The sequence below is a fragment of the Pinus tabuliformis genome, chromosome 5_1 (assembly GCF_031772625.1).
Source record: "Pinus tabuliformis cultivar Carrire ecotype Pingquan chromosome 5_1, CPIR1, whole genome shotgun sequence".
Taxonomy (NCBI): Eukaryota; Viridiplantae; Streptophyta; class Pinopsida; order Pinales; family Pinaceae; genus Pinus; species Pinus tabuliformis.
This window is the reverse complement of record NC_142305.1, coordinates 563,753,275-563,777,376: the sequence shown is the minus strand read 5'-3', so window position 1 is coordinate 563,777,376 and position 24,102 is coordinate 563,753,275. Positions and strand designations below refer to the sequence as shown.

The window sequence follows — 24,102 nt, the reverse complement described above, 5'->3', positions numbered from 1 at the left end:
GTCATTGCTGGGCATCTGTAAAAAATGGGGTTTGATGAGATATTATGACGATATGTACCTGAGTTTGAAAGAAGCGGCATCCTTGCAAATGCCCATGGGGGCACCGCAGGAGGACATTATCTAGGGAGAGTGACCACGCAGAAGATTCTATGCATAGGGTTGTGGTGGCCAACCCTCCATCAGGATTCAAAAGCATATTGAAAAGCATGTGATGTGTGTCAAAGGATTGGCAGGCCATCGTGGAGGGATGAGATGCCTCTGAATCCACAGATGATGTTACAACCCTTTGAGAAATGGGTGATAGATTTTGTGGGAACCGTTCAGCCCCAAGGAAAAACGAGAGCGAGGTAAATTATCATCACGACGAAGTATTTGGCTCGTTGGGCAGAGGCACAGCCTGTGAAAGATTGCACATGTGTGACTACTACAAAGTTCCTCTTTGAGTACGTACTGACGTGATTTGGCTATCCAAGGATCTTGATGAGTGATCATGGTATGCACTTTCTGAATGAAATGATCAGTGCACTAATGGAGGAATTTCAAGTATATCACCAAAAGAGCATGCGTTATCACCCATAGGCTAACAGGGCGGTGGAAGCATTCAATAAAGTGTTGGAAAATGCATTGACCAAGTTTTACAATGCTCATGGAAGTGATTGGGACCTATGCATACCTGCAGTACTATGGGCTTATCAGATGACATGCAAGAAGTTGACTGGACAGATTCCCTTTAGGCTTGTCTATGGTGTTGAAGCAGTAATGCCTATGGAATATATTGTGCCTAGTCTACGCATAGCAACCCTCATGGGTATGATGGATCACAGAGCCCTAGAGGAAAGGCTTGCATAGCTAGATGAGCTTGAGGAAGAGAGATTTCTAGCTGGATTTCAGCAACATGTCCAAAAGGAGCGCGAAAAAGCATGGGATGATCGACACATTAAGCTGCACACCTTTAAGGTAAATGACTTGGTTTTGTTATATGACAATAAGTTTGATCAATTTCTAAGGAAATTCATAATGCACTGGTTAGGGCCCTATTTCATTAAGGATATTACCGACAAAGGAGCATACAACTGGTCAAATTGAATGGAGAACCCTTCCCAGTAAAGGTGAATGGCTGTCGATTGAGGCCATACATAGGTGGTGCAACCATGTGACTAAATGAAGGTAACATAGTCTTAGAACTCCAGGCAGCTGAAAGGAGGCGCAGGACTACAAACTACACTGCCCTGTGTGGGGGGCTGCGTGATTGGAGGATTATGCGAAGCAAGGAAGTGTCACAAGGTTCGTAGCAACGCAAAGGAAGCTGCATTATCGAGGGAAAAATCACACAGGTCAGCTAGAAAGTGACCATTAGAGTCACTATTCATGATTTGATGGTAGAAATGCGGCATTAATGAACAGAATTCGGGGGGGACGATCGGATTTGAATTCAAAATTTTGTATAAAATAACAGTGGTTGTCCAACAAAAAACACTTAGTGTTTTGAGAATTGAGTTGTTGAGCTCTCAAGCACACTTGAAACAAGAATTCTTTGAGGCTTTGGAAGGGACTCCTACATGCAAAAACTCACCAGATACATCACGAGCACTATTGGAAAGCATTATGTCGGCACCTAGAGAAGCTATAGATACTGAAGTAGAGGAGTCAGTGCCGGAAGTTGAGGTGGACGCAGATGTAGCTACTCCAGATGTTGCTGAGGCACTAGCTGAGGTCCCTAAGTCACCAAGAATGCTAAGACCAAAGCTAACGACAACCAAAGAGACTACCAAGGATAAAAATGGCATGCAACCTGCCATACCGGTGTGGGAATCATGAAGAAGAAACCCACTGAAACCCACCACATAGGAGAAAGGCAAGGCCATAAATTTGGAGTCGGATGAAGAAGACATTGAAGACATCTGGATGGATGATGAGGATGTGGGAGTTGAAGTGTAGGATGTTGAAGCCTAGGGTGCAGACCCTATTATGCGGTTGCCTAAGTATGTCCCTCCATGCAAGGCCAAGACTAAGGTGCTGAAGGACATCGATGAGAGGAAGACCCCTTTGCAAACCCCTTTGTTGTCAGATGAGATTGTTTTTGATGGACTGCACTTGGCGCGGGTGCCGCTGCTGAAACTTGAGGAGTGGGACTTGGCTGATCACGAGAATTTCCCACACTTGTCCACCAAACAACTATTGTAGCGCATCATGGATACAAACACTAGAATGACCGAATTGGAACCGCGAAGGTGGCTCGAAGGAGTAGATAACGCAGGGTTTCTCAACCTGCTTCATGTGTCGCACTATAACCACACCCCGCTGACATTATTGGTCATCAAGCAGCTGATGTGCTTGTTACATGATGAGCATATATGGTTGGAGGAGAAAATACCCATCATGGATACATTGATTCATAGGATAATGTGATTGCCTTCCACAAGAGAGAATCCAGCCATGATATTTGGCGGAAAAGGTGGTGAGAAGGCCCTCGTGAATTCGATGAAAGAAAAGATTAAACTGGTAAAGAAGCCATGCGGATATGCCATATTCAGCATATGTGACCCTGCTGTAAAGGTAGCTACACAAATCTTAGCAGGAAAAGTGATGAGGAAGTGTCACACCAATGAGAAGTATATGCCTGTCGTCGCGCTAGTAGCCTAGTGCACTGAAGGAGTCCAATTCAACTAGTTGAACTACCTTCGAGGAGAGTTCCTAGCAAACTGTCCCAAAGCATAGGAGCTCAGCAACACGTTCCACTACGCGTGGCTCTTGCTATCAATTGTGCTGGTAGCATGGGAGCTGCTAGAAGAGAGCCAGTTCCCTTCGGTCATGCCAGACCTCTCAGAAGCAGTGAAGTACACTTCATTGTGGGCGACCAAGGATGCACAACAAGATCGTCTAGATCTTGATGGAGATTAACATCAGCATGGCCATCAATCACAAACCGCGATTGTCACCTATGGTGTACACCAACCTATAGGGCTACACAAAATTTAAAGGAGACTTCCATCATGTATCTATCAAGGTGCGGAAGGACCCTGTGCAGAAACAGTACAAGTTGCCTTATGTGGCAATGAATGATGCCATTGATGTGGTACTTGATCAATGGCTGACAGAGTGGAGTGCTATAACAAACTTGGTGGTGGGAGGGAGCAAGTTCGCCACATATAGGAAGAAGGAGGAGGTCAAGCTAAAGATGACTTAGCTAGCCAAAAAGAGAAAGAAGGAGGCTGCTGACAAGGCTCAGGTAGAGCACGAGGCCGCACAGTAGACATCAAAGTAGACAAGTTGGATAGAGCAAAGCTCTGACAAAGGCGCAAGGTCGCCTTCACCTGAGACAGAGGAGGAGACAGACGAGCAGCACAGCGCAGACCCATAGGAGACGTCCGCCCGCATCAAGCACCCAAGGGAGCAAGAGAAAGTAGGGTGTAGGAAGAAATCAAAGGCTATGAAGATATCATTGGACCCTATCACACTAACATAGCGTTATGTACACGATATCGGTTACACGGTGCAGTATGTCAACATGGAGGCACTACAACCATTTGATCAATAGTAACAGATAATATTGGGGGTTATTCAGATAGGTTTGTAGGAGTTGTAGACTTGCACATCATAGGCTGGCATGGTGTCTACGAGCCTTGTTATCGACACTTCGGAAGCTGTTGAGATGCTTCATGCGAAGGCCTCTAGTCTGATAGTTTTTCCTGATGGAACACTGACCACTGAGAATGACGCTGACAGGCCCACTGTCAGCGCCCTAAAGGGAGTAGGGTTGAATCTGGAAGAACTCCTGCATGAAGTGCTCCACCTCTTGCACAATCGAGTGATTGCAGAGGTGAGGGCCCATGAGCATCGTGCCCTCCAAGTTAACAATGAATAGTGGATCAACAATGAGCACATGGCACTACAACAAGATTCTGCCATCACTGTCGAGACCTAGGCGACCAATCAGAGCAAGTGCATTATGCAGGAGGCATGCCAAATGGTCCCAAAGTTGTCCATTCCTAAGGAGGATCCAGTCGAGGTACGCACCCACAAGCTAGCCACAGGGGTGTGTGACACTTGTACTAACATGGCAAGGGTTTAGTTGGAGTTGAACCTGCAAATCACAGAGTTATAGTTGAAGACCCAACCTTCAACTCCACCAGAAGTGAAGGAGCAGCGGGTGACTGCTGTCACAGAAGTAGTAGCGGTGGTGGACAGTGCAGTAGTAGACCGCACGCAACTTTTTGAGCAGTCATTTGAGGTCCTAACAAGCTTACAGGAGGACTCCAATGTACAATGACTAGATATGGAAGCGCGTGAGCTACAACAACACTATGTCGAGGTTAAGGGCACAACATGAACCATTGTGTTGACACAAAGACTGGAAAAGCTGCATGAGGCCAAGCAGCAGAAGGAACAGGTGGATGCAGCACTAGAGAACGAAGCAGTGTTGAAGGCACGATAGAAGCCCTGGTTGGATGAGGCTTACATGGTGATAGGGTCTATTGAAGGCAAGATTGTGAGTCTGCAAGGGACTCAAAAAAAGCATCAGGCCGATAGTTCAGGAGCAGTGACTGAGCAAATGGTTGAGGATGCGAAGAAGGCTTTTGCATAGTGCACAACTCAGGTTGCAGTCATATGAATCGAATTGGAAAGTCTTTGAGCAAAGATCTCCATGCCTGCCAAGTAACTCGAGGGCGAGTCACGATGTTTGTGTTGGGGGCCTGTTGGGAACAAGATCCCCTAAGGATAGTTTTCGGGCTAAAAGCCCATGTTTGAGTCAAATTTTGTAATAAAATTGAGAATTCTCTACATTTTATGGTCACGGAGCGTGAAGGTGTCATGAGCCATAAAGGGTTTTCTACCCTTATTTTTATAAAGTAAATTCGGTTGTGAAAGATCTACCCATGGTCCGTGGACCATTGGATTTTATAAAAAGAGTTAAGCTCTAAGTACTTGAGAGTGATGAGTAAGGAGTCAGATAGTTATAGCTCTGAAGTAAGAAGTCTAATTTTTGGGTCATAGTGTAGGTAGAGGCTATGCAGCTGAGCACGCAGAGGCCTAAGGTGGAAGTCTGCAGCTGAGTCCGCGGATCCCTGCAGCTATATGTACAAGGTGGATAGAGTCTGTAATCACATAAAAGATATCAATAAAGAGAATTATTCTACAACTTCTGTGTCTTTGTTCTGATTAATGCATTTTTTTTATTGTGTATGAATTCCATTTATAATGCTTATATGATGCATGAATGTATGTAATTACATTGATTAAGTGAACGCAAGTAAGAATATATGTCTACGTGGTTCTAACTATGATTGTTTAATAAGATAAGTAAGATACTTAGACTAGTTTTGCAATCTGTACGATATGATACCCTAGGAGTGCGAAAGTACCTGAGCCGTAGGTTAGGGCTGTGCAAATATTAATCGTACCTTTCACGGAGGTACTGAAGGGTGGAATAAAGGGCTAGTCTGGCAATCCCTAGAACTAAGTAACCTGCACAAAGGTAGCACTACAAGGAATAAACCAACATCATAACCATCTCAGGGTGCGGAAACTTGGTTCGAGCATCCCCCCATACTGCTTGGGGTGAGACTTTGGTCTGTGCTCCACGTGCTAATGCCGAAAGGGCCAGTAGTGTAGGGATTTATTTGGCTAACTAACATTGAACCTGGGTCAGGCCCCAACAAGCCAACAGAGATAATAAACAAATGTTTGGAAGGATATCTTCATTGCTTTGTATCTAATAAATAGACACAATGGGTCAAATGGTTGCCTCTAGCTGAATGGTGGTATAAGACTTCCTTCCATACTGCAGTAAAAATGACCCCATTTATGGCACTTTATGGATATCATCCATCATCCATCACATCATATTTAAGAGAAAATTTTAAGGTTCAAGTAGTGGAAGATCACATCAAACATAAACAACAAGTTCTCTAACCCTTAAAGGATAATCTCACTTTAGCACAGAATAGAATGAAACAATAAGGAGATCAACATCCCAGCGAAAGAATTTTTGATGTAGGTGACTAGATTTTCCTACGGCTACAACCATATAAAAAAATGTCCCTCAAGAAAACTAAGAAGAATGATACATTATCACCAAATTATTATGGTCCATACAAGGTGTTGCAAAAGATTAGTACTATCACATACACATTAGAGCTTCTTGCAGCTTCCTGAGTGCAACCATTTGTCCATGTTTCATGCTTAAAGAAGTTATAGGTGACAAACTCCCAGTTCAAACAATATGGCCAGAACTTGACAAGGAAGAAAACATCATATTAGAACCTTAATCAGTCACAGAAACAGGAACTCGATAGCTACGAAATCAATCAATTTCGGAGTATCACATCAAGTGGAAGAACTTACCCACTGAAGATTCCACAAGGGATGTGAGAATTTTATACAAATGCATCCATAACTACTCAAGCATTAAGGAAAACACTTTTTTGAAGGACAGGGGCATGTTAGGTCCCTATAATACTAGTGATTCCCCCATTACTATTATCATTATAGCCCTTATTATTATTGTTGTGCCCCTATGGTCCCCATTTTGTTATTATTGTGCCCCATAGGAGCCCACTATTGTTATTGTTTTGCCCTTATATTATTATTATTATGTTGGCTTTGATTATACTATGACCCCTTAGACTCCTATATATAGAAAGGAGGTTTTGTCATTTGTATCATCCAAGAATTATTTATTTGTGTAATGTAAAGGAGGTTTCCCCCTCAAAGAGGCTGATTTTGATGTCGTTGGTCTATTTGTTCTTCTATTTTGTGAGTTGGTAACATAACAATGATTTGTTATTCTATACTTTTCATTCAAATCACAAGTTACCCAATCAGGTAGTGGAGTCTGAATCTCCTCTTTGATAGCTTCTTGACTGCTACTTTTTTGCATAGAACTTTTGCATTTTTCCAATTGAGACTTCTTGTCATCTACGATAGCTAATAGTTGGCATCAATCAATTGTACAACTTCAATGTCTTTTTTTTTCATCAATAGAAGAAGAGAATATCCAAATAAAACATTTTGAAACTTTTTCGCTTCTTTGATTACGAATTGTTTCAATTTTAATAATTTCTTCTTCAACAATTCCTCTAATAGTCATTTCACCTTCTTCATTATTTCTTGTAGAACTATGACTCTTTTCTCTTTCACTTGCAATTTTTTTCAACAAGCTCTCCCATTTGGTCATACATAGATGTCCAATAAATATACCTACCAATGGTCTATGATTTGACCGGAGTGAGTGAACACTTGTAGGAATGGCCAATAAATGAACACTTTACTTACACTAGATCCAAGGAGTCATAGGGATTGGTTGAAGACACTGAACTCTTTTGGGAGGGAAGGAGTGTACTAGCATAAATAAACTGATGAGGAGGCTGGGAGAACCGAGAGACAAGACCAACTGCAAAAGAAATGCCAGGTCAGGTGCGAGTCAAATAAAGTATACCCATAATAGATTAATGATACAACAAAGGATTCACACATGGTGTGGGGAAATTAAAAGTGTAACACCCGACTAAAAAGGAGTTGGCGTAGGTTTTCACTTAGCCATGCCAAAGTGTTGATGTAGATAAAGGGCATATTTCTGTTGGTAGATGGAGTTCCCTCCTAAATATTGATGAAATTTTAGGCCAAGAAAATAGTGTAGCTGACCAAGATTTGGCATATCGAACTTGCCCATCAATGGCTTCTTAACAATCTCAATAATGGATGGGAACTGTCTATGAGAATAAAATCATCCATGTACAAAATTAGAATAGAAATATATGTTCCTTGTTTTTTAGTGTAAATAGTGGGATCTGATTGGAGTGATTGAACCCTGAAGAGAGAAAAAAAGTGATCCATGTTGTATACCATGCCCTGAAAGCTTGTTCGAGACCGTGTAGAGATCGTCGAAACTAGCACACTACTGAAGGATCCTGGAGAAAACCAGGAGGCTGCTCCATGTAGATCTCCTCATGTCAATCCCAATGAAGAAAATCACTCTTTACATCCATCTGTTGGATTAACAAACCGTTGGAGGCAGCAAGTGAAAGAAAAAGACGTATGTAATTCCTCTTGGCAACAGGAGAGAATGTCTCAGAATATGAAATCCCTTCAACTTGTGAAAATCCCTTGGCCACAAGTCATGCCTTATACTTGTGAATTCATTTAGGTGTCAGATTAGTGCAATAGATTCTTGATCGATAAGGCAAGGTGTGGAATGAGAGTTGATGCATGTGGATATACTCCTTTTCTAATTGGCAAACCTTTCAAGTGGTGCATGACCGGAAAATTGACGAAAGGTTCTCAAGAATATCAATATTATTCCTAGTGGGGCTCCAACTTTACTTAATGAGAGAAATAATTATTTGTGCTCGAAGTTGTAGTAGTAACCCGTTTCTGAATCTCTCAATCTACATTATTCAGTCAGAGTGCCCGATAAGGTCCTATTTATGGAAATGATCAACTAAAGGCATCAATCTCTCTCTCTTTCATTCGAGACCTCAACTTACTTATAAATAGGAGCTCCTAACCACCTTACCTATTGGATCCATAAGAAAAAAACTATTTTATTCAATTGAATAAAGAAGAAAGGGAAGGGTTGGACCTAGAATCTTATTACAAGGCCATACCCGACTGCAAGGAAGGATTGATTGGTTTAAGGATGGCTTCCCTAACTAATAATGCTCAAGTGTCTAAAGAACATAGTGATAGGAGTTTGAATTGATTTATGTTTTGGGTTTTCGTGTTCTTCATATGGAAGAGAGGCAAATTTCGCTTGACTTCACTGCGAAGAATATGAGTGATAGTGAAATGAGGCATACTTATGAATCAATTAATAAAATACTCTTGATTTACTAACCTTGTGGAATTGATCCTCTCACATCCAACATAGTGTCTTCTTCCATCTCGTTCAAGCTCATGTGTGTTGGATCATCTAAATCAGGAGAAAGTGGCTCTCCTTCATCAAGCAAGGAGGGTTGGAATAGTTTCATATTCTACACATTGACCATAGTATATCCACAGGCTAGTAGATCAATTTTGAAGGAATCCATAGCAAAATGGTTTGAAATGTTGAATGGCCTGTACCTTATTATCTTTATCTTCTTACAATAACCTTGCATTCTATCTTTGCAAAGATACAACCACATCATCTCTCCTTCCCCTCCCTACCTAGCGTACAAATAGGGGGAACCAAGCAGTGTAACAATCATCATAGGTGAAAGAAAATGCCCCTTTGGAGACCATCTTTGATTCTTAAGACAATATAGGTATAGAGATGATTTACTATAGGTTATTCTCTATTTCCCCCTTTTTCTTTCCTGGGAAAGTGGGCACACCCTGTAGAGCACCCCTAGAGATAACCTTATTTTAGCAAGTGGGGACCACACCTATGGTGTTGGCTATGATTCTTTATCGATAGGTGGGGCAGGCAAGGTTATACTGTTAATGAGCTATCAATGAAGATAGGTGTTGGAATGAAGAGAAATAGATAATAAGGTTGGCTTTCCACACACGATCTTTGTGGATGGATTTCCTCCAACTCTAGAAAGAGAAAGAGACTAGCCCATATCAGGCATGTGCATTGGATTTTTTATTTGCAAAGATCCTATGAACAATCTCCTTTGGATTGACCTTTATCTTATTTACCTCTTCAACTTCGATTCATGTTGAGAAAAAATATTATTAGTAACGATATTATCCAATCATATATTTATTTCAATTCCTTCCCTGGGTGCGCTACTAAAATTAGAGGGTGATGCCATAACTTGGAGGGAAAACCACAAGAAGACCTTGAGGTTGGAAGGATATCCTTTCTGACTAAGTGGGAGACCTAAAACACCTCATAAGGTCACACTTTTAACCTATTGGGTATTATAGAGGATGAGTGGATCCATTGGCATTACTTCAAGCAAAAGTCAGGGAACATCATACAAGAGTACACCCTAGAGTTTATAAACACGACCATAAGTTTGATTAACTCACGAAAGTACCCAAACATACTCCTCAATTATTTGGGGGGTCTACACAGTCATTTGCAAACTCAAGTGATATTATGTAATCCCATATGAGCGGGTGAGGCATGTGTATAGGCACAATACCTGGAGAACGTAGGCCTGAAGAAAGGGGAATCAAGTGGATCGAAGTAGAAGGAGCAACATGACACTTCTAAAAAGGGGATGAAGAAGTGGAAAGGGGGAAAATATAGAAAGAAATCATCCATAAAAAGCTAATGCAAAGATCCTAACAACCACTGCAATATTGATGGCCATACAGAGGAGAAGTGCTGGAAGATTCATCTCTAGCTTGACCTGAAGAAAAAAAAAGATAATAAGAATAATCATATGACCATTGATTTGAGCAACCAAGTTGAAAGAAACTTGGATGTGGACGAGAATATTTCGTGTATGTAAGTGCAGAAGGAAGTGAATCTAAATAATCTTCAGCAACAAGAAGAGAAATAAATGAATAAACTCTTTCACATAAAGATACAGGCCCAAGAAGAAAAAGATTGATACTTTGTTTGACTTACGATCACAAGAGAATCTCAGTATAGTAGAGCTGGTTGAAAATTTAGGATAGGAAGTTCATAATCATCTAAGCCTATATCCATTGGGATGGGTAAATAAGGATGTTGAGTTGAAGGTAAAAAAATAGTGCAAAGTTAGATTTTCCATCAGTGTTGATTTTATTGATGAAGTAGAACTAAATATAGTTCCTCTTGATGTATGTGTAGTTTTGTTTAGAAGTCCCTACATGTACATGTGAGATGCAATATCGATGTAGAGAACTAACTAGTATCGACTTGTCAAGGATGGAAAATTTTACATCTTCAACATGCACAAAGGCAAGTCAAAAAAATTTTGATAAGTGCCAACCAACCTAAGAAATTGATTAGTTCCAGCAAGAAGTATGTTTTACTATTTTTAAGAGAACATCAGTGTGTAGAAGATTCTATAAGAGGAAAGGAATCCTTGGAGGGGTGTACTAAGAAATGTAAAAAGGGACTAAAAGAATTTTTATAGCCATATATGGATGTTTTTTGGGAGACCAAAGGCTTACCACCCAAGAGCGAAGTGGAGCATGAGATCCAACTATTTCCATAATTTCCATTAGCAAACATTAGGCTATACAGGCAATCCATTATAGAGGTAAGTGAGGTGAACGAATAGTTGTAGCAACTACTAGAATAGGGTGTCATTAGATTGATTACATCACCATGTGGGCCACCCATCATCATTGTGGCAAGGAAGGATGGGACTTGGTGGATGTGTATTTATTATAAGACGATGAAAAAAATCACACTCAAGAACATGTACCCCTTGCCTAAGATAAATGATTTGTTAGATCAATTGCATCAAATGAAAATTTTCACCAACCTAGAATTAAAGTCTAGATATCACCATGTTCAAGTTAAAGAAGAAGATACCTAGAAAGAAACTTTCAAAACCAAGAAAGGTTTTTATGAGTGGTTAGTAATTCCATTTGGCATATGGAATGCACCAACTACATTTATGAGGTTAATTAATGATATACTATGCCCTTTTATAGATTCATTTGTTATTTTCTATTTGGATGATATAATGGTATATAATGCTACCTCAGAGGAGCACATCACACATTTGATGTAGGTTTTAGAGACATGAAAGAAGCACCAACTGCTAGAAAACATTAAGAATTGTGAGTTTGAATAGAAATATTTAGTGTGTCTGGGGTATGTGATAGGTGGAGGAGAGCTGATGATGGACCTTTCCAAGATGGAGGCCATCATAAAATGGTTGGTTCCTACTAATTATTTTGAGGTTAGGAGTTTCATTGGGGTAACACAATTCTCACTAAATTCATAGCCTCATTTTTAGCAGTAGAAACACCACTCCACACAATAACAACAAGTAGCAAGAGTTTCCTATAGGAAAAGAATCAACAAAGGGTATCCAAGGAGCTAAAAGATTAGATTAATTGAGCACCAATTATGGCATTACCAAAATTTCAACAACCCTTCAAAGCGGAGACAAATGCGAGTGGGTATGCTATGGGAGCGATTTTAATGCAAGGATGATGGAATGCATGCTACCATTCTAAGCATTTTATGGGGTAGTTCTTAACTACCCTACCTATCATGACAAGCTTTATGCCCCAGTGCAAATTGTGAAGAATTGGAAGCACTATCTGATGGGAAAGGAGACAATAATACAGATAGATCACCAGCCACTACAATACTTGTAGGCCTAGAGTATTCTACGGTAGACCAAGCATTACAAGTGTATGTGGTTTAGAAACCAGTTTCATTTAGTGATCGAGTATAAGAAGCGCAACACAAAAAAAATTCCCAACATGCTTTCAAGGCCACCCACATCAAATATAACAACTTTGGGAACTGTCATGCACATGGATCCATTCACCCAAGATTCATATAGATAGGCATATTCGAAGGATCGAGACTTAAAGGAGGTGTTTAAACAATTGTAGAAGCAGATTCATGTGCATGACGGTGACAACATCATTCACTACCATCTCCATGACAAGTTATTATATAGGATGAATAAATTATGTGTTGCTAAAAATGAGAATTTGTAGCTCATCAAAGAGGATCATGCCTCCAAGGTTGCAGGGAAATTTGGTGTAGGGAAGATAGTGGCCAAGTTGCATAGGCATGTGTATTAGCCCAAGATGTAAGAACATGTAGCTAGGTTCATAAGAGGATGCATGGTTTATTGTACTAGAAAGCCTAATAATAGGAAATAGGGTCTATATCATCCCTTAACTATACCCACTAAACATCTGGAAAGCATTTCCATGGACCTTGTGGGAGGTTTACCAACAAACGAGAAGGGACATGGCCACATGTTCGTGGTAGTTGAGAATCTCAACAAGATGTGTGTTTTTATGCCTTGTAAGAATACACATATTGTTGTTTGGAAATTTTTGGGTGCACTTTGGGATACCAAGGAGAATCATTTTAGATGGGAACATGAGATTTATAAGTCCATTTTGGACTACATTGTGGGAGAACATGGACACATGTTTGAAGAGGTATACAATATTTCATCCTCAAAAATATGAGAAAATGGAAGTAGTCAACAAGACTTTAGTGCAGTTTTTGAGGGGTTATAATGAGAATCATTTGAAGACATAGTATAAAAATCTAGTATATATACAACACTCCCATGACATGTAGTAGTCCACACTTCTATTGGTAAGTCTCCATTTGAAACTTGTTTTGGATATTTTCTGCCTTCACTTTTAGATATTTCATATGGGATGTAAGGAGGATTGAGGGAGGATCTCACAGGGCACACCTTGATGGCTAAACCAATTGTTGAGAAGATTTGGCAATTCCATATACAAGTACAAGAAAAGTTGCACAAGTCACAATAAAAATACAAGGTTAGGAATGGTCAACATAGAACAAAGAATTCATTCAAGGTGGGAGATAGTGTATGGTTATAGTTTAACAAGGAGAGGCTACATGGTCCTAGTAAGAAAATCAAGGCTTGGTGATACGGTCAATTTGAGATACTAAAAAAAGTTGGGAGATAATGCCCAGAAATTTAGTCTACCCCACACATGCAAATTTATTCACTTGTGAATGTGGAGAATTTGAATTTCTATTAGCCTTCATGTTGATTCATGAAGAGAAACAATTCCTACCTTTTGTGGAGGATTTGGCACTAAATGCTCAGGTGGAGTTGACAGAATATATAATTTTTTGGAAGAGGTCTATAACTACAAGAGAAGGGAAACATGACCTTTAGCAGAATGGGTTGAAAGGACAACTTCAAGGAAAAGCTACACGGTAGACATGAGAGAAGGTGGAGGAAATTTTTTCTCCCCTCATTCAATAGAAGCTTTTGGGGACCCAAAGCCTCCCAAAATGGAGAGGTGTGATCTGATTGGATCATTATATTTTTTCATCCGCCTTGATGCTTTTAGAGTGGAAAACGTGAAGGAATCAACTCACAATACCATTTTTTCCTGTGATGCCCAGTTCAAAAAATTGGGCTCTGAATCCTTTTGATAACATTTTGAGGCATCAAACGACATTTTTTTTACGAAAAAAATTGTCTCTTTTAATTTGGCAGCTCATGGACAATTTACCTCCTTTGGACAATATTCCTCATCAAGAAATACCCCTCCTATCCATTGGAAGAATTTAATTTGGTTAAGGAAATGCATTTTTAATATAGAAACCCACATGTTCTCAAGAGGACAAGTGGAGCGTAAAGTAAAATTGGGCACCCTTGGAAGCATATAAATAAAAGTCAAGTGAACCTCATTTGTATATCATCATCAATCATTCTTCTTCTCTCTTCTTTTGATTGGCTCGCACAAGTCTGAAGTTGGTTCACAGAAAATTGGTTCGTGCATGTCCAAAATAGTAGGGTTCAATCTTGCACATGTAGATCAAGGTTTTTGATCTATAGCCACAGGGTTGGAACAGTGAAATCTTGGTTGTAATTGAACACATAAAAGTTTCTACATTCGACTCGAGTGTTGCAAGAAGACGCATGGTCACTCATTCCCTACGGCTAGGGTTTAGGGTATTGTTGACCATGGAACACATATCTTGATCATTGAATGCATACTTCGAACTTTGATTTTGATGGGTATTGTTGTTGGGTTCATCTCTTGGATATTGTATGTTTGGTTTTGCTAGATAGTCTTGTGATTAGTGAATTGGAACATTGGACTCTCTCTTTGTTGACCATTTTATGATAATCTTATAAGAAGAAGAATTTGAAAGGGTTTCCCCTCTTTTGGGGTTTTTCCCTAGTCTCTAACCGAATAATGGTGTCTGTTTTTGTGCATGCTTTTCTTCTAATATTGCTTTTACTATTCTGCTCCATAGTTGATGTTATTGTTCTTTCTACATATTTGTTATTGATGTTATGTTAATATGGGGTGAATGAAATATATGAATCAATAATTTTTTTTTAATGAAATTATGTAAAGCAAAGAACAATAATTCCCTTAGTGCCACACATTTTTTTCATATTATATATAGAAATACCTTTCCAACGATGCAAGAATTGTCTCAATCAGAGTCTATATGCAAAATTTATGCTAATCATAAGTTGACATTCCTATTTTCACCACCATAATTTGAGAGGATGCAATGTCAGCCCCCATTATTCATGGAAAATTGGCTACCCACATGATTATGATTAAGAGGACTCTAGAAGAGTCCATATTGTAACTTTGGTTAAGAGTTGAGGTAGTCAAAGCTAACCAGTAGTAGTATATCATGCTATGTTATCACTAAGACACTATGAGGAAAATGGGGTTCTATTATTTCAAGTGCACTTATTCCATAGATGAGAAAAATTCATCAAGAGGGAAAGTGGGGAGAGTACATAGAGAGGATTTGCGCAGTGTAGTAGCCCACAGGCCACAACCATACTTCTTTGTACTCACAATCATTTTCTATTTAGAGAAAGATAGCAAAGAAACCTCATCTTCCAATTGGGTTTTCACCTAAATTTGTTTCCCAGCTCATATCTTGTGTCAAATCGTGTTTTGCGAGTTTTTATTTTATTTTCTCTATTTATGCATAATTCCAATTTTCATGTATACACAATTAACAATACTCTACATATCCAAAAATCTAAAGAGGAATAAAACCCTAATAGTGTAAATTTTAAGATTTTTAAATATAGTTTTATCACATCTGTTGTAACGATCTGTCAAGTGTAATATTCATGGTAGTTTACAAATCACTTCAATACCATGATTTTACAGCTAAGGTATTTGTTTTCTTTTTTGATGCATGTACATTCAAGAGAATTCAAAAAAAGAAATCAGGATTGAATTTTTTCTTTATGTGTTAGATGGTTTCTTTGATTTAAAAAAATAAATTGACAACCTAATGGTTAGGATTAGATTGGCCTTAAGGACGGTGAGGCATTACATGGTTTTCCTTATAATTTTACCTATGTGCTTAAAAAGTTATAAGAAAAATATTGGATCATCGTAATTTTTTTAGTTAAGAAGTTAGGAAGGTCTCCATTACAACAAATATTTTGGAATTGTGATCTAATGTCGGTATACCTAGGATAATCTAACAGAAATTGTTTTTCATCTTCAACCCTCTTCTTGTTACAAAGATGAGAATTTCTTTCAATTTGTAACATTTCAAGAATTTCCCAATACCATGTTTGACTATAGAACTAATGAAAGTTTGTCCTTATTTTGGTAATGTTGATTTTATTCTTTATATTTTTCTCTTGCAAAAATCGTAAATTTATTTATAAGACAAAATTACATGTTGTAGATGTTAAAAAGCATATGCATATGATTTGATCCTGTTTTCACAGAATACACATAAAAAAACTATAAAAATTACAGCTAATCCTATTCTTTTCTACCTTTCTTCTTTTCCACTTTTCGCCAACCATCAGTGTTGGGAGTGGATGTTACAATGGTCAGTTGATTTTCATTTGGATTTATGGGATCTTTGTCAGAATCAAATCCTTTTGATCCATGAGTTCGTTTGTTGCCACTTACTTCCATTCCTATTATTTGGGACTCCTGTTGCTGCAAAGGGTTGTTGGGCCTCAAGTTACAGTCATTGGTGGGATCTTTCTCTTCCTTTTGTATGTTGTTCTGGACCTTTTGTTCATCCATTTCTGCTTTATTTTCTGTTGATTTTGCTTTTTCTACTTCTTCTTCCAAGGGGTCTGTATATTGCCAACCTTTTGGATTTTTGTGTTGCTTCTTGTTCCCTTTAGGGTCTTTTTTAGCTTGTGGATAGACACTGTGGAGGTGGCCTATTTGTAGACATCCACGGCATTAGAAAGATATATTTTCGTAATCTAATGTTTGATTCCACTGTGTATTATTGAGAATCAATGTAATATAGTCTGGTAGTCTTTGGCTAAGATCTACTTTGATGCATATCTTGGCGAAAGTAAATATGCCCCTTGTGAGTCTGTCTGCATCAATCATTAGGAACATTTTTAGGGAGTTCCCTATAGCTATTAATACATTATGATGCCAAAAGTCTAATGGAAGGTTGTGCAACCTAACCTAAACTAACATTTTTGATACCAACATTATATTGGCATCAAATTCTAGGAAATAAGGGGTCATGAAGAGTCCTCCATTACCCTAGAACCAGGGTCCCTTATTGAGGATATGTTCCTTTTCTTGTACTGTGGTGAATCTGAATATAAAAAAAACCCCTAGAGCATAAGTGTATTTCACAATTTCGTGACCATGCACCAGATATCCATTGGAGAAAAAAATCATATTTAGGCCAAAAGCCATTAAATCTACATATGATTTCTTTGGTATAAAAGTCTGAATACAAATCATTTACCTCAGGAATTAAGACTGTGAGGACAAGAGTCAGATATTTTTGTTCTATGATGTAGGGCCCTGGTAGTTTTGGCAATGATGCTGGTTTGGTTTGAGCATTTTCCTTTCCTTTGACTGCATCCTTAAAAGAGCCTATGCTCTTTGAGCTAGTTTTGAAGCTTCTACCCCACATGCATAGATTGATTATGATATTCGAGTCTGAGACTATACCATAATCCTGAAGTGTGTGATTATCCTAGAGGTTGTGTCCTAAATAGATCAAATTTTGCATGCTTGCTGGTATACCGAGGTGAGTCTGTATTTCATGCCTTAAGTCTTGGATCTGCCTCCCCTTCTGGATCCTCCAGCATATATGCCTGCCTTCCAGCATTTTAATGAATATTTGTATCAAGTCCGCCTCAGTAGTAGGTGAATCTATCTGAGGAAGGGCTCGATCTGTTGCCAGTGTGTTTGGATCTAATGGATATGATCATATCAATGTCTGTCTGATTCTTTCTTTGGCATATCTGGATGAGTGTACCTGGCGTCACCCTGTGTCAGATACCCACCTGCGAGTTCAGGGAGGCCCTCGAATATGGTTCTGCCCACCTCAGCGTTGCGACGATGCAGATCATAGTGACAAAGAGGTCATGATTTTGGTTGGGCAATCGATCTGACTCCATGTTATGAGTTATACAATGGTTTTTTCCTTATCACAAACAGGAAGGTGCCCCGCGAGGCATGTGAGTGATAGATCTGAGTAAAAAATGCCCAGACGGATGTCCCAAACACTATCCTATGTTGCCCAGACCATCTAAGAGGATTATCCTTTGCCTTTTGTCTTAGAGATGGAAGTCGATAGAAGACAGAGAAAAAACGTTTATAGCCTACTAGATCTGGCCAGTGCAAAAGCTGATCTACCATCTAGTTGGCCATATCAAAAAACCCTTGTCCCATTATGTAGGAATCACCTTGTTTCAGGTAGGGAGAGGTCCTCTGTAGTCATTGTAGGGGTCGATCTGTCATTGGGGGATCATATTCTAGTTCATGGAGGAGCCAAACGATTGCCTGATCTGCGGAGTCATCTTACACATCTTCTAGTATTATGTGGGGGCTTTGTACTCATATCCTGTGTTCTCCATTGATGCCCAGATCACTGGTCTAGAGAGCGGTGTCGGCGCAAAGAGCATTCTCAGAAACCGTAACAATTATTTTTTCTCCCACTTCGTCTCCTTCAAATACCGATTGGTTTTTTGTGTTCATTTTCTTCTTTATATTAGTAAGAGAGTTACTTTTGACCTTATATATTATTGTTGACCACCTCCTTATAATATCTTAATTTTCTTTTATCCGCTTAATTCATCTTGGCCTTCTAGAAGCTGATAGGTTTCTTAATTATGTCATATTTATGGTCATTAGAGCTTAGGTTAACATAAGTAAACATATATTTCTGTTGAATTATGAAATTATTTTACCTAACCATTTTTCTTTTATAAGACAAGCTTTTTAATTTGTAATTTATTTTGATTTTGTAGTTTTTCCTTGACTATTAGTAACCTGACCTCATCTTTCTTCACTTTTAAATAAAAAATTATGAGGTTCAAGATTTTTTTTTTTATACCTATGGTCTAGTTTTATGAGCTTGTTCTTTTCCTTTTCATGGATTTGATATCCAATTTACCTTCCAAACTATATAGGGTCACATTGTTATTGAAATTTCCCTCAAACGTTTTAATATTCGTCATTGCATTATATATGTGTTAGAATTGCAAACTCATTTTTAATGTTTGACTTCACAAATTGAAGGCTTCAATATTTAAATATTAAAAAATATGCAAAATGGTGGGATTCAAGCACCACTTATTATTTATACTCGTACAAATTTATTTATAACAATTTTATAACTTAAATAATAAACCAATGTCTTAACATGAACATTGACATTATATTTTTAAGGAAAAGTAGCATATCACTCTCATAGAAACATGATCCTTTTGAAGTTATACAAATGTCTCATAAATAAAAATTGTGTTTTTATTTTCGAGGGAAATCATCTTCTCTCTCTCTCTAGGGTAAGAGTGAGGGTTAATACAACAATATTCATAAGCACATAGCCATTACAACAATATCTCTCATCACCATGTCACTCACAGGGAATTGAACAGAAAGAGATAACAAACATTTTATCCCATCATCCAAAATAACTCCAATTAAAAAATATAAAAATCATATATTTCAAATTCCTACTTTCATTTTTTACACCAAATTTTAATAAATTCAACACATCTAATAATCCAGGTTAGTGAACAAATTGTTATTTTTCGAAACTTTCATTGAAATTAATGTTTTGAAAAATAACTAGATTATACCCGCCCATTATAAACTCTTTTACTTATAACCATATTGGCTTTTAGTTGGAACATTTGTATGGAGGATTTTAAATGAGACAAATTGATTACAAGCTCAAGGACTGAGGTTGGTTATAGCATAACATACCAAGAAGGTTCGCTTCTCGGTATCCCAAGTGGTTCTCAATCACAAGTAGGTTGAATTCATTAAATATTATATTGTTATAAAATGTGTTGATTGGGATTAGGTTGAGCTATTTTAGGAGAGTGTTAAGTTTTTATTCATATTCAAATCTTATGTTTGAAAAAAAATAGAGCCTAGAAGATTTTATTAAAAAAAATCAAAATACTATAAAAATTTATCAAATATTTTTTATAATACTTATTTTGCAAAAAAAAAAATTACTTAAATGTATATATATTCCAAAACTAATTCTTCATAAATTTAGAAAAATGTGCTTTTATTTTTTTTATTTGATAAAAGACAAAAAAAAAAGCAAGTCTTTAAATCAAAATACAGAGAGATAGAAAGTTCCTAAAAGATTTTCCTAAAACATATATTTTAGAATTCAGTAGGAAAAATTCCAGCTATACTGAGGGTTGGTGTGGCCTAGGCTAGGTGCCATACTAAAAGACCGTGTGGCCTAGGCTCACTAGGGATCTAGGCTGGCTGTGATCCCCAAGTGATTTTGAAAACTCACATTATCTAGCAAAAAAAGAAAATATAAAACTATATTTTCAATTTTTTTTATTTAATAGAAAAAAAAAATTCCATTAATAAAATGCTAAAGATATCTAAAACAAAGAGTTAAAATCGTTAATTTGTTTTCTACGGCTCAGAGATAAAATGATATAAAAACTATTTCAATTTAAGAAATTAGAATAGCACTTTATGTTCTAAATTTAAATGTTTCTGTAATCACAATTAAATGGAGGAAAATGGCACAATATCTGAAATACGAAATTTCAAAATTTACTATATGACCTAAGATGGGTTTGACAAAAGAATAACTTTAGCAATAATTAACAATATATTGATTTATTTTTCATAAATATCCTTGAAATATGAAATTTTGCTAATTTCACCTTTTAATAGTTCCAACTTTTATACAAACAATGAGGAGATTATCATTTTTTCCTAATTATTATTACCACTAAGGTATGTATTGTCCTCAGTTTTAATTTAAATTATATATGTTTAAAATACTATTTAAGGAAATTTAATTTAGAGGTTAATAATATTAATTAATATAAGATGCATACCAATCGAACAATGTCACCAATAGGTGCTTAGGACGTGAGCAAGGGTTTTGATCTGCATTTTGATTACTGTCACAAACTCTGGCAGAGGGTGGTGCCCTGTTCGCAGCGCTTCGGAGGTAAGGGCTTGCCCTGGCCCAATAAATGTGGTGAGCGGGGACTAATGGGGCCCCTTCATACAAGCAAGTAATGATGGATAAAGGAAAGGCCCCACTGGAAGGGGTGAATATCTCTAGATCTGAAAAAGTAGAAAAATATTAGCTAAGAAAGAAGAAAAAGTCTGTAGGGAAAACCAAGGAAACCCAAAGTCAAAAATGGACCAATGAAATCAAGATTCTAGAAGGAAAAGACAATGGGAACCCCAGTCCTGAGCAAGAACCACAAGAAGCATAAGGGAGAAACAAAAAAACTATTGGAACCGAGGCCTTGCCCCAGCAAGGCACAGATCTGAGGGATCTGCCATAGTGGCAAGAAAATAGGAGGACCTGGGGCACTGCAAGCCCAAAACGATAGAAAGTCCGCGGGTTGTAATCACCAACCCTAAAATGCAAGCTTACAGGGACAATATGTCAACACATGCGGTGATCTGTAAGTTCATGGGCTTCTGGCCTACTGAAAAAGCCCTCTACTTCTGGATCAAGCAACAATGGAAGCCTAAGGGAGATGTCAGGTTACACTTGGGGGCCAAAGGGTTCTCCACTGTAGTCTTTGCGAACCTGGAAGATAAGGATCACATTTTTGATGGACGACCATATTTCTATGCCTTAGCAGGCCTCTATATGAGACCCTGGAAACCGAACTTTGCACCAGAATAGGAAACATTCACACACGTACCAGTTTGAATTCACCTATTCTCTCTCCCCATTGATTACTAGAGACCTGCAACACTAGAACAAATAGGCAACAAACTGGTAACCTTCATCCAAGCCTCGGAGGCTACCCTGCAAAAAAAGTATACCTCTTGTGCAAGAATATGTGTTGAAATGGATGTTTCAGGTGCACTACATGAAGGTCTATGGCTAGAATATAGAGATGAAGTCTTCTTTCAAGCCATAGATTATGAACAAATCCCTTTTTGACGCCGAAAATGTCACAAACATGGACACCCGTTTAGGGAATGCCCAATGAATAAGCCAACCGAGAAAGCCAAAGAAAACACAGACAAGGATCAGGAAGGTTTTTCTCGTCCAAATAGGAGACGACGAGCCAATCAGAAAAACCAACCCAAAACAGGCACCTTCTTCAAAGGTACTGTCAATGCCTTTGAAGTTCTTGGGTCTGGAACAGTCTTAGCTGAAATCCCACAAGCACCAAACCTAACGCAGGAAATCTAGGATGCTCCTTCACAGGAACCCCAAGATCCCAATCCAGATCTGATAAAATAGATCCTACAAGGTCATGAGTTGGCAAAAGATTTAGAAGGTGATGCAGAAATGACTGCTAGTGAAAAAGGAACAAAGGATATGGAACTTAGTGACATACTAGAGAGGGAGGGCATGGATATCAACACCATGGTAGAGCAATGGAAGCAAAAAGGAATGGAACATATCCCAGAGGAGGAAGTAGCCAAAGTCAATTTTCTCATCCTAGGAAGGCAAGACACAGAACTAAAAGGGTAGAAAAGAGGCTTTGAAGCCACAAAGGGTCTAGGAATCAAGGCCCAAGGGCTACATCAAACAAACAACAATGTCAAACACAGAAAAAATAGAGGCCAACAAACAAACAATGAAGCACTACAAGAGCTAGGTCAGATGCTCCTCAACTCAGGTAAGATGAAAGCCCTTAAGGCTTTCACGTTCTCCTCTTAAACCCTGTTAATTATGAAGATTCTTTCATGGAATGCTAAAGGGTTAAATAGCCAAAGGAAATAAAGAATTTTGAGAAAGAAGGTCAAAAATGAAAATCCTAACATGATTTTTTAACAGGAAACCAAATGATCCAGCCAAAGAATGAAAGGAATAAGCAGAAATTTAGGAAAATGAATGGAATACATGGAAGTGGAAGGGAATGGAATGGAGGGAGGCCTAGCCACTTTCTGGAATCCCCACTCCCTCCATCCCATAAATGCAAAGGCTTCCACATCATATATCTCCTTGGAAATGAAAATCATAGGGGAATCCAATACATACCTGTGCACTAATATCTATAGCCCCCAAAGACTGGAGGATAAACTGTTGATGCTAGATCGCCTCTCCAAGATGCAACATAGACATTCCACTACGAAAGCTATCTATGGGGGATCTTTTAACATTATTACCTCGCTGACAGAAAAAAGAGGGGTAAGAACTCTGAATAGAGATGTAGAGGCATTCAATAGCTTCATTAGAACAACAAATCTTGTTGATATCCTCCCCAAAAACAGGTTACACACCTGGAATAACAAAATAGAAGGAGAAAGGCAAATTGCCACTAGACTTGACAGTTTTCTTATAACAGAAGCCATCCTCCTTGAGGGGGTCATTGTGGAATTAGACATTATTCCCTGTGGAGGCTCTGATCATTAGCCCATCACCCTGGACGCAGCCATCCTCGGCACTCCAAAAAACAGACCTTTCAAGTTTGAGAAATTTTGGTTGGGCCATCCAAACTTCATTTCTAAAATCAAACATTGATGGCACGAGCCATTGGACACCAGAGGAACCAAAATGTACTAGTTCCAAGCCAAATTAAAGCACCTCAAAGCTCGGCTTAGGTCTTGGAACCAAGAGGTCTTTGGGAATATCTTCAAAGACAAACAGGCCCTAGAGGAACAAATGGCACGGATCCACACAGAATGGCTCAAAGAGAACATCACCCAGGATTCCATTAGCATAGAGCAAGTCCTCATGCAGAAATGGAATGAAAGATGCCAGCAGGAGGAAATATTATGGAGACAAAAGTCTCGCATATAATGGCTCAAAGAAGGGGAGAAAAACACCAAGTTCTTCCATCGTTCGGCTATAGATTACAGGTGCACCAACAAAATCACCCGGTTGAAGGATGAGCAAGGCACTCCCCTCCACTCTCATCAAGACATTTCCTCCATCTTCACTGATCACTTTAGCCATATAGCAATAGAACCAGACACTAATAGGGAAGAGGCTATTAGGGAAGTCTCTTCTTCCATACGAAGGTTAATAACTGAAGATCAGAATAAATCCTTAGACCGCCCTGTCACCATGGAGGAGGTGGAAGAAGCAGTGAAAGAGATGCCTAATGGAAAGGTACCAGGTTTAGATGGCCT

General features: G+C 38.5%; 1 pseudogene; it reads right to left on the bottom strand.

Moving 5' to 3' along the window:
- LOC149166071 (UPF0548 protein At2g17695-like) overlaps positions 1-23,926 on the bottom strand; it is a 53,535-nt pseudogene extending 29,609 nt beyond the window's left edge.
- Positions 23,927-24,102: the final 176 nt, after the last annotated feature.